Source organism: Peromyscus maniculatus, chromosome 3 (genome assembly GCF_049852395.1).
Source record: "Peromyscus maniculatus bairdii isolate BWxNUB_F1_BW_parent chromosome 3, HU_Pman_BW_mat_3.1, whole genome shotgun sequence".
Taxonomy (NCBI): domain Eukaryota; kingdom Metazoa; phylum Chordata; class Mammalia; order Rodentia; family Cricetidae; genus Peromyscus; species Peromyscus maniculatus.
In genome coordinates, this window is record NC_134854.1 from 77,342,225 (window position 1) to 77,354,665 (window position 12,441).

The window sequence follows — 12,441 nt, forward strand, 5'->3', positions numbered from 1 at the left end:
CCTACCAGAGCCTCTCCCCCTCCCTACCCACCCAACATTAAGTTCTTTTTCAAAAAAACAAACAAAAACTCAATACCACAAAAAAATTTCCCAAAACTAATAAAACCACACTTTGAAAGAAAAAAAAAGCCACCAAACTATAACTAAATAAAAGCGCGCGCGCGCACACACACACACACACACACACACACACACACACACACACACACAAAAATCCTATGGAATCCATTATTTGTTGGCCAACTACTCCTGAGCATGAGGTTCATGATAAAAATCCTGCAGAGATCAGGGATACAAGAGACATACCGCAACACAATAAAGACAATTTACGGCAAGCCCATAGCCAACATCAGCTTAAATGGAGAGAAACTCAGAGCAATTCCACTAAAATCAGGAACAAGACAAGGTTGTCCACTCCTTCCATATCTATTCAATATAGCACTTCAAGTCTTAGCTAGAGCAATAAGACAACAAAAGGAGATCAAGGGGATACAAATTGGAAAAGAAGAAGTCAAAGTATCTTTATTTACAGATGATACGATAGTACAGATAGCTAACCCTAAAATTTCCACTGGGAAAATCCTAGAAATGCTTTCTTTTATAAGCATTGCCTTGGTCATAGTGTCTCTGAATAGCACTAGGATGGTAACTAAGACAATCGTCGTAAAGGTTCAAATGTTTACCCCACCTACTAAGTTACCTGGCTTCACAGCTGCAATGCATACATTGAGACTAATTAAGAGAGTGGTACCAGAGAGAAAAAGCACCTGGAAGGTTCCCTGAGGTGACCTCCCTACTCACCCACCATGCCCACTGCAGCTTCGGCTCATCTTGACATCTTTTCCTGTCAGTCAGTCAAAAAGATTGGCCAGGGGACCAGCTTGGTTTGTAAAGTGCTTGCTATGCACTATCATGAGGACCTGAGTTCAATACTCAGATTCCATCGCAAACAGTCAGCTATGGTGGCAGGTACGGGACATTCTAGTGAGGAGACAAGTTGATCGCTACTCAGCCAACCTGGCCTATTTGGTAAGACCCAGACTAATGAGAGACCCTCTGTCAGAAACAAGCGGACAGTATCTGAGGTCTGGCAGTCAAGACTGTCCTTTAGCCTACACTGGTTGCTCTCAAGCTGTGGGTCGTGACCCCAAACGACCCTTTCACAGGGGTCACACATCAGATATCTACATAACTCAAAACAGTATCAAAATTACAGCTATGAAGTAGCAAAAAAATAATTTTATGGTTGGGGATCACCACAACATGAGGAGCTGTATTAAGGGGTTGCAGCATTAGAAATGTTGAGAACTATTGACCTACACACACACACACACACACACACACACACACACACACACACACACTTATCCCTTAAGTCTATGCTGTCAGGGAAAACAGACATCTGTGTTGATCTCAATTAATACTTTGTGGTCTTATGTCGTCAATAACAAATACCATCCATGACACATTGCTCTACTGTTAGAAAAGAGCAGTGAATGTTTTTTTCCCACTAACTTCATATTTCCCTTGCAACTTTGTATTCAAGAGAACTTCAAACCACACAGTCCTTTTGCCCAAATAGGCAAGACCTTGAATAGTCCACAGTGGACTCCCTTGTGATATTACATTTCTGTTTAATTAGGTTTTCTTCTGCGTTAGTTACTCTTTCGTTGCTGTGACAAAATGCCAGAGAAAGAAGGAAGGTTTTCTTTGGGTTCATGAAGGGAGCCCTCCACCTCCCCAACTCACCTCCTACCCCACCCACATCCACCACCGCAGCTTCAGCCAATCTTGACGTCTTTTCCTGTCAATCAAAAATATGTATCTGTAGACTGGGTGGCAGCTTAGTCAGTAGAGCTAGTTCAGTCTACAGTCAGCTGGCCCACTGTTCCTGTGCTGTAGTGGGACAGGGCACCGTGGTGAAAACCCAGAGGAACAGAGAGTTCATCTCTAAGAGACGAAAGGCAGAGAGAAGTGACCAAGAAGAAGAGGCTGGGGACAAGACCCGCCCTTAAGGACGGTCCTCTGGTTACCTACTTCCTCCAACCCAACTCTATGTCCAAGTGTTTCCCTCTGGCCTTCCAACCAGACACCTGGGTGCAGATTTTACTTCTGTAGCCTGAGTTGCCTCAAGTCCAACCAGCCTGACCAGGCTCAAGCTTAAATGGTCACCATCTTGTTCGTGGTCATCCAAAGAGAGCCAATAGCTGCTCCAGCCCTGTGTTCTACATCCCTTGGGTACCTGTGAGGGTTCTGTGAGAATTCCAGGACCAGATTGAGTTACTCACTGGCTGATGATGAAGGCTTCCTGTCTGAGGCTGGTGGTCCCGGTCTGATGACTAAGGAGGACCATACACTGACCCCAGTAGCTACACTTTGGGGCTATCAGTTGAGTGCGTGAGGTCAGCACAGTGTGGTAAGGACTGCACCATACACTGAAAGAAAGCTATGGTGAAAGTGTGGGTGAAGAGAAAGATGCTGGCCTGGAGACCCCCGGAAAAGTGGACAGAGGCCACTGTGCCATTGAAGGAGCCCTAGGCAAAGGGACAGATAGAACTGGGAGGTAGGAACTGATGTAGAGGCCATGGAGGAGAGCTTCTGACGGCTTGCTTCTCATGGCCGCTCAATCTGCTTTCTTATACCACCCAGGACCACCAGCCCTAGGGTAACACCACCTACAGTGAGCTGAACCTCCCATATCAATCATTAATCTATAAACTACCCAACAGACGTGCCCACATGCCAATCTTCTAAAAGGCAGTTCCTCAGTTGAGATTCCCTTTTCTCAAGTGACTCTAGCTTATGTCAATTTTTTGAGAAAATTTACCAGCACATCATGCAAAAGGAAAAAAACAAAAGCCTAGATGGCATGGGGTCACTTATAATCCCAGCCCTCAGAAGGCAGAGATGGGATCCAAAAGAAAGCTGGCTGGACAGAGAGGCTGGAGTTGGTGAGTTCCAGGTCAGTGTGGGATCATGCCTCTGAAATTCTGAGTGGAGAGCAATCAGGGAAGGTATCCAACACCAGCTTCCAGATTGCACATGCCTGTCTATGTGTGCAACATACACACCCCCGCCCCCGCAACACACACATTACTGTTTTGCATGCTCTGGAGAAATGAACTGCAGTAGCTATGCTTTTGGTTTTGAATGAGTGAGGTTTTTAAGTACACAATAAGCCAAAGTAAAAGAATGAATAGCAGATGATGATGAGGATGATGATGATAGCTAGCTAGTTAGATGATAGATAGATAGATAGATAGATAGATAGATAGATAGATAGATAGATAGATAGTAGAACATCATCAAATCAGGTAGAAATCACCTGAGGAAGCCCTTTAAGTCAGCCAGTCGGAGTTCCCAACAGAGAGAGTCCCAGGCAGAGCACAGTATACCTTTGTGAGAGACCAGCAGGAAAAAGGAACAAAGAACACCAGGAAGCTAACACCACCAAATCAGGGTCTTGTAAACATGTAGCCTAATGTCCAAAGGGAAGTTGAGGCACTCAGCTGGAGTTCCCCAGAGCTTTCTCCCCTCTGAGGAGCTTCCCACAGCTGATCTTCGAGTCTGTCTTTCCCATTGCAGACACTTTTATAGCATGGGACAACAATAGGAACATCTGTTTGAAATGGCTCACCTTCCAGCTGTTCTCAAGGACACAATGCTTTGACTCTTTGGCTCTTCTTTCCTCCCTGCCACACAGGGGGTCTTAGAGGACACTTGGCATAAACATACTTGAGCTTGAGAGAGGGGTGCAAGCCTGCTTCTAGATCCAGCTTCTTGGTGAGCTCAAACAGCACACAATTTACCTATATAATGTACACCACACAGGCCTACATGCATGAGAATAGAACCCTCTCTGTCTCTCCTTCTCTCTCTAGACTTTCCCCTCTCTCCAGCTTTCTTTTTTCTATCCTTCTCTCCTGCTCTCCCTCTCTCCCTCCCCCTCTCCCCTCTCCCCTCCAGCCTGTACTGTACTTATCCGTCTTGTGATGCCGTGAGAGAGGCACAAGGACTGAGCAATGAGATGAAGTGAGGTTGAATGATGTAGACGCAGTGGCCCTGGTGACACAGTATCAGGCCACAGTTAGGATCACCTGAACATAACCACTGTGATATTGTGACGACAGAGGTTTGCTAACCAAGACGGCTGCTGAGTGGTCTGATGGATTGGTCACATATACAGCATGGATATGCCAGATTAAGGGATAATTCCTGTCCTATATAGGATGATGAGCAATATCATCCTGATACTCAGAGCAGAGTACAGTTTAAAACTTACAAAATATTTCTAGAATTGTCCACTTCTTATTTTTTACACTGTGATTGATCATAGGTAGCTGAAAACATAGAAAGTGAAGCCTGAGCTACTACTGCATCAAAAGTGGAAGGTATTGTTTTAAAAGGTAGGGAATGGATTGGGATGAAGGGGGTAGGTCACACCCAAAAGAGCCCCATGGCCACTGACAGAACAATTTGAGCAACAAAATAAAGATCACACTGCATGATAGCCCAAGGCATAAACTATATGTCTATGAGTATATACTGATACACAATTGCATAAAGTAAATACATGGAAAAGAAGGGAGAAAAATCTTACAGAAAGAATTTAGTGTCAGTTTTGGGACACCAGAATAATAGTTATGTAGATGAGATTTCCCAGATGAGTGCTATATCAGTGGGCAAAACAGGACATTGACATAGCCCAAGCATCTCCCTCAAAATACTGTTTAGTTACCATGGTGGTTTTAACATGTCACTGTTCTTCAGTCTATCTATCTATCTATCTATCTATCTATCTATCTATCTATCTGTCTGTCTGTCTGTCTGTCTGTCTATCTATCTATCTATCTATCTATCTATCTATCTATCTATCTATCATTTTTATTTTTATTTTTTGTAACTCTAAAAGATAAAGCTTATATTTGCTCCTCTTGGGAGCTGACGGGACTTCATGATATACAGACACATGTGTAGTAAAGTAAAAGTGCTAACTCACACTAGAGGAAATCGGGGACACACCCTGACCCGGTTGTGATCAGGTGCCCCTGACAGAAGGGGCAGGAAGGAGAAGGACTCAGAACCTCTGATGTTTTTCCCCAAAATGACAGCCCTGGTGAATGATGGGATACCAAAGAAACTCAAGGAACCTCAGTTCCATGGCTGGTTAGTGCTCCATACAAGCACCTGAACCATGGAAAGGGTAGGTTTTCTCAGACTGGAGAAGTCCGAGACCTATCAAGTAAAGACAATACGGCATTTGAATTTGGATATGTGATCAAAGGATGTTGGCGCGTTGTGATATCTAAATGAAGTCTGAAGGCCGTTAAGACTGCTGAGAGTCAATTCCTTAGTTGCAGTCAGTGAATCTCATACAGGGACTCCATGCACCATCACTACGACTTTTCTGTAAACATAAAACTATTTTGAAATGTATAGATTAAAACACAGAAAGAAAACCTTTTAAATATTCATCAGTGATTCCAGCAAGCCGCCAGGTGGCAGTAAGAGCAATTCTAGGTAAAAGAGAGATTGAACTGGGTTGAAAATTGATTTAAAAACAAACAAACAAAAAAAAAAACCCGCTATCAGATCTCTGAAAGAATGATACAGGCATTGCTATGGTAACTGTTTTCTATTGCAGACACAGTAAAGGATGGTAGGAAATAAAGGATGGACAGCTAGGTCAAATTATAAATACTTTCTATACATTCTCCTTTTCCCACTCACAACCTCTTTGCTCAAGAAATTTGTACATGACTACAGGTACATAAGTATATAATATAGATATACAAGTCAAATTTTTACTGATAAGTCACTTAAATTTTTAAACAATTCTCTCAGTATAATTCTAATTTATTAAAAACCAAAGTAATTTGCATACTAATGAGATGTATGTTATGTATTTATTTTACGCAAATAACTAAATTCTGACTAAATAATTGGTATTGCAGGATACAAAGCATCTTCATCATTTTCCAGAGTTGAACAACAATTTGATTTTATAATTGTCAATATTAAGAACGCCATTTCACACAAATACATAGTACAAAATGCTATATAGGTATTTTTAAGGCCATTTCAGAAATTGTTGAAAAGTCTGTTCTATTCCTCAGTCAAATTTCATTTGATGATTTTTGTATGTGTGTAAAATTTAATCCAGCAACTTGAATAGCAAATTTAAAAAGCAAGCAGTCTACAAGTATGACAGAGTGTATTTCACTGCAGTGTCTGGATTTCAATACAGCATTCCCAGAAGATTTGCTCTGTCATCCAACAGGAAGTAAGCTAAAGTTTAGGTCATTTTTAGGGTCAGAAATGTTTACTGTATGAGGATTGTGGAAAATAAAATGTCACTGTACTTTTTTAAAAAAATCACTCTAACACATACAGTCCAAAGATATACCCATTTGATGTTTACAGCTGAGGAATGCATGGAAAACAGCAAATACAACAGTTTTCACAAGGACAGAAAGCCTTGTATGCATAGTAAAAAATATTGCAATTCATAACATGTAACAGTCTCAAATCTAAGCCAAGGTATTCAGGCAGCATTTGTTGGTGCTGTGTGGTGAGATGGCATTCGTGACCTAAAGTAGGCATGCTGTGTTCAGAACCACACCTACAGTTACGTCACAGGAAGAACACTGAAGAATACTGCAAGGCCACCAAGTGGTCAGCCCTGAGATCATACACATACAAGTAACACTAAGGGATTCAGCAGGCTACATTTATACTGTGTATGCATTTGCATATATAAGCAACCAGAATTATTAAAGAGGCCATGAATTTGAGAGTGGTGGGGGCAGGACAGGAGTTGGAGGGAGGACAAAGAAGGGGGAGATGATGTAATTATATTTTAACTTTTAAAATAATAGTTTTAAAAGAATACTACGGGAAACTCAGGATGTCTGCTTTGGGCCTGAAAAAACTTCTGTAACTATCTTGAATGAAAGGAAACAAATTCATACACATATCTGCTTGTTCATGAAAATAGTATTGTACACATTTGTGCACAGGAATGTGTGCCTGCCAATATGCCCAGAGGACCAAGGGAGGACACCCACTGCCCTCCCAATTTCTATATCTGGGAGGTGGCATTTTGATTGTTTCTTTTCTTTTTCCTTTGGGCTTTCTGTATCATTAAAAAAATTTTAATTTTTCAAATTTATTTTTATAATCATAAAACAAACAGCTTTTCATTTTGAAATAAAGCTTATTGCACTTCAAAAAACCTCATTGTACTCTGAACATTTCTCATTTTTTAATACTAATGCTATTAATATTTTAAAAAATAATTCAATACCTTAATTCAAAATAATTAAGATAGCTTAATGTAGTTCTATTATCTATCGTTTATATAAAGCTGTTCTAGATTACGGAATTTGGATCATTTCAAATTTTAGTTATGTGGACAAATTGTTACGGTGACACGTTAATCTTTTTATTTCTGAATAGGTCATTGGAATATAAAGAAGGAGTTGAAGAGAAATTTTACAAATATAGCAAATTACCTACACAAGTTTAGGCAATGTTTTAATTTCGTTATGTTTACATATTATCTTTCTAAAAAATCTTGCCCCTTGATGAGTAAAAAGAGCTGGTTTTACTCAGGTTTCCTTAGTTCCTGGGGAGGCTATTAACTGCTCTTAAACTCATGGATTATCAATTTATGGCTATTATTGGTTGTAATTTAAACTGAAAGAGGGAAGTTGTGGTTAAATTTTATGAAATTGTCCTATCATAAGACCAAGAGCTCACTTCTATAATAATTTTATAAACACATAGTTTTATATTTTTATTTGATTTGATGAGGCTTTTAAAAAGTAAATGGAAGAATGCACGTCTGCATGGCATAATCAATTATAAACTTTTCTTCCTCAGTACTTTAGAGTTTCTTTTTGTGACTGAAAAGTCCTTCCCCATCTCAGAATCTATAGCCATTGACTTGGTCTTCTTTTAACTTTAAAATTTAGTTTCTTAGTCAACTCCTTTAGATCTTCTCTAATTTAACATATGTCAGATGATGATGATGAACTAAACTGTTTTTTCTAAGTGGTTGACGACCTTTTTAAATCCTAAATCATTTCATCTCTCTACCAAGTCCGGCTGTCTGTCGGGCCATGACATGATTCTCTGTTGAAGAATAACCTGGAGTCATTTACAGTCAGTTCATTGCTGGACACAAGCACTTCAAACAGAAATTAGAACCGTCAGTGACCTTTGACCCCCCCATCAGGTGCCTTTGAACCTGTGTTGCACCTGCCTTTGAACCTCCTGACTTTGGCTGCAGCGAGTAAGTGATCAGTCCACCCCTAGGGGGACGTCAGCATTTTACATTGCAGACCTGAAGAGAAATACGGCCAGAGGTGGCTTGTGGGGACAGCAAAGAGCTGCTTCCCGGGGCTGCCCCTGTGCCTTGGAAAGGTCACCACAGGGGCTGGACTTTGAAGTCTCAACTCTCTGGAGCCTGGCGTACATGGAAGCCCTAACCCCTGTGCATATCAGGGCCTCTTAGACACGTTAATACAACTTCCGCCATGGAACAGATAGCTAGCCCTTGGGCAGTTGTAATTTGCAACTGATGCCAGAATGATTAGTTCTGAGAGTGTACAAGGTAAGTAGCAGGTTCTCTCTCTCTGTCTCTGTCTCTGTCTCTGTCTCTCTCTTTCTCTCTCCCTCTCCCTCTCCCTCTCTGTCTCTTTCACAATGAATCGTTCATTTCCTTGAAATCAGTCTTCTGGAGAGCCCCTTGCATCCGTGGCCATGCACGGCATCTGTGAAGGATGTGAAGTTCTCCTACAGATCTTCGCCTCCCTGTTCATAAACTTGGACTGTTTTCAGACTTTACCCATCTTAATCTTAGCAGCCCCTGGAAGTGTTGATTATGTCGAAGAGGGGGAATGGGGCACCCGTAACTTGGAATTGTGGTGCCCCTTATTTCCTATGGCCCTCTCTCATGCCAAATCACTCTTCGGTGTAAATCTTTTCCACACTTAATCTTTTGTGAGAAAAGTAAAGCACGTTCTGTTCTAATACAACTCTTCTTCTTCATGTGTCTTCAATAGCTGTAGGCCATCCCAGAATCAATTGTCTGAAATAGACCGGTAAAGGTGTGTCCCTGGCAGACCTACATGTTAGAGTCACAGCTGTTCTGAGTCGGGTGTGATTTCTCCTCAGTGAATTCATCTTTTAATGGAATTTCCTCTGCATGTCTTAGCAAAGAAACCCGACTCAGCTCTGACCTCCCTCGGCCAGTGATTGGAGGTAAGCTTCAAAACGCTTGTAAATATTTCAGCCTGATGTATTCTCCAGTCACAGGTGAGCAGCTGAACCCACCCGCCCTTGGGCTGCCGAGCTCAGATTTTACAGATTTTAAACTGTGTACAGTTTGTGTCCCATAAGCCGTCCTCTATGGCTCCTGAGCTCCTCTGTGATCTGTTTCAAGTCACTTCCCTGTGCATCCATCCACCCCCAGCCTGTACCTTCATCACGGCCTCACTTTCCCAACCTGGCTATGTGCCCATCCACCACAGTCAAATGCAATCCATCAAAATGGTGTTTTGTAGCAATTTCTTGCTGGATAAAAGTCCCCGTCTTGGAGCGAATCTCATTAAGACACAGCATGTTCTGAGAGGAGGTGAAACATCCCATCTGTTTACTTCAAAAAGTGAGCAACTCTAAAGCTTCTGGAAATCCCTGCAACTGACCAGATTCATCAGGTTTTCCCCAACCAAGCATACACATAAGCAACAGGGATTACTGAGAAACCCTCCGACCAGCTGAGCTGCCTTTCTTAGCAGAGGCTCAGACCAGCAGCAGTCTGGAGGAAATGGAGACCAGCCAAGATGCCTTGGAGAAGCAAGTGGAGCTGCTTTGAAGAGGATCAAACAACTGACTTGCCCCGAAGTACCACTTTCCAGCCTGCGGAGCTGCCTGCACAGTGTACGGTGAGCTCCAGGTTTCCGGCTTTCATGAACCATCACCTGTGCTGGAGAGAGCTTTGGTGGGACAGATGTCTGAGTCGTTTCTGTTCTGTAGTAACCCCAATAACACTCATTGGTTAGCTAAGTTGAACTTTGGCGATGTCTGTTCTTAGATCCGGCGTTGACTCCTTCTCTGGGGCTGGTAGATGCAGACATGTCAGAGCAAGGCTTGAGTTCACTTGTGAATAACACAAATTATGAGAGGTTTTTTTTTTCCCCACATTTATTTTAGGAGGAAAAAAAAGAGCCTAAAGTACTTCTCATATTTTTAAATGCCTAATGTTGGCATTTAAAAAAAAAATCCATTAACAGCTGCAGAGTTAGTTAAAGTTGTAGCACTTTCTTAATTTAGAGGGATCTTTGCATAAGAATCTGCTATTTTGATTGTCCCCGACCAGAGAGTTTCTCTATGTTGTTTAGGACTATTCTGAATATGACTTATATGCTGGGGCTGTGCCAGCTAAAACAGGCACAGAATCAAGAGATGACACCAAACGTCAGCAGGAACATTAGAAAGAAAACTCTCACTTGAACAATGCTGGTGGTGTGGCCACCTCGCAAAATAGCATGACTTTAAAAGACTCAAACGTTAAAACAACCCAAATGTCTATGAACTGGACAATGAAAACAAATTGTGGTATATCTGTATCATGAAATAGTGTGCAGGAAAGTGGATGAAATAATATATACAACCACATAGATGAACGTCAAAGACCTCAATCTAGATGACCGTAGTCTAAAACAGACTGACTATATGCGTGATACATGATCCCATCTTTGTGATGTTACAGTGGTAACATGGCATGGATAGAAAGCAGCTTGGTGGCTGGCTACCTGGGGTTGGGAGCACTGTGAAGGAGACAGGCTGGCAAGGGGGATGATAAAACCATTCAGGACAGTGGTACGCTTCTACACACGGCTTGCTAGGGAGAGCTGAAATGTACATGCGCTCATCCAAGGCTATCAAGAAGCGTACTTCAAATGGGTGAGTTGTAGTGTAGGTATTGCCTGTGTCTGCCAAAATCGATAGAGCGGGAAGAAGGGAAGGAGGAGGGAGGGAGGGAGGGAAGGAGGGGGAGGGAAGGAGGGGGGAGGGAAGGAAGGAAGGATGGATGGAAAGAAGGGAAGCCAAGCAGGCAAGATGAGTGTGGTAATCCTGTAAACTCAGCTCTTGGGAGTCTGAGGCAGGAGAATTTCTGTGAATTCAAAGCTAGTCTGGGCTAAACACAGCTAGGCCTTGTTTCAAAATGAATAAACAAATAAAAAATTAAAAATTAAAAATAAATAAATAAGCAAGAGTAGGAAACACTTCTGAAAGCAAATGAAATCATGTGAAGGGAAGTAATAAAATGTCCTTGGGCTTCAACAGGAAGAAATAAAAAAACTGAAGTAGGATGCTTTTATTTGATGTTAATCGTGGATTCTTTTGTATCCTTTAGTAACACAAGTGCAGGCAGTGAAGACGGGTGTGCAGTTCAGACTCCCCATAGGGTGTCAGGCACTGAAGTCAAAGCCATGGCTAGCACAGGCTACACCCAGTCTTGGCAATCATGCACATCCACCTTTGGAGCAAGCCTTCAGAGGGTGCTGTCCACTCTCTCTGAAAACAAACTGCCGATTTCATCGTGACATGCAGCTTGGTGTTTTAACGGTTCTGTGGATGAGTTGAGCCTGTTTCCCATGGCAACATCTCCAATTCTCAGGAACGGCAATTTTACATCAATTTACTATTAATAGAAAGCGGAAGAGCAAGCAGACAGAGCAGGCAACCTCAGTGCCTACTGTGGCCAGCAGGCTGGGGAGCAAATGGGGTGAGCGTATCATTCGCAAGGATGCTGCTGCTTGGTTGGGTGAGGTTATTTAGTACTGAGCCATCTGGCGAGTAGCACACAATGATTTCATAGGAACAGAGCCTTCGAGCTAAAATCAGCCTTGGAAGATAGCTGGGACTCATTCTTTTAAAGCTAAAGAAACTGAGTCCCAAGGAAGGGACAGGTTTAATGAAGGTCATTTGACTGGAAGAGAGCAGAGCCACAGCCAGAGCCACGGTATAGACTTACGCCTGAGATCTCTTACAGCATAAAATTGCCCCTTCCGACTGTCAGTTCTAGTAGCCACAACTCAGCTGAAGAAGATATATTGTGGAAATCTCTTGTGCTGGATGCCAAGACTAATCAACCTGATCTACCCACAGAGAAGCCAAGGCCATCAATTATGACTAAGTAAGGCTCTTGCCTATCACTGAGAAGTAGAATGAGAAGCCATGTGGCAAGCCTGTTTCTGCCAAGTGAATACAGAAAGCAGACCACACCTAGGGATTGTGTGTGGGATGGGACTTAACACCGAGAAACCGGCCGAAAGACAGAGGCCGCCGTGCGGTAGATTCTCAAGGGTGACACCCAGAATGCTGCAGAACTGAGCCATCTGGGACCCTGCCACACCTATCCCAACTAGA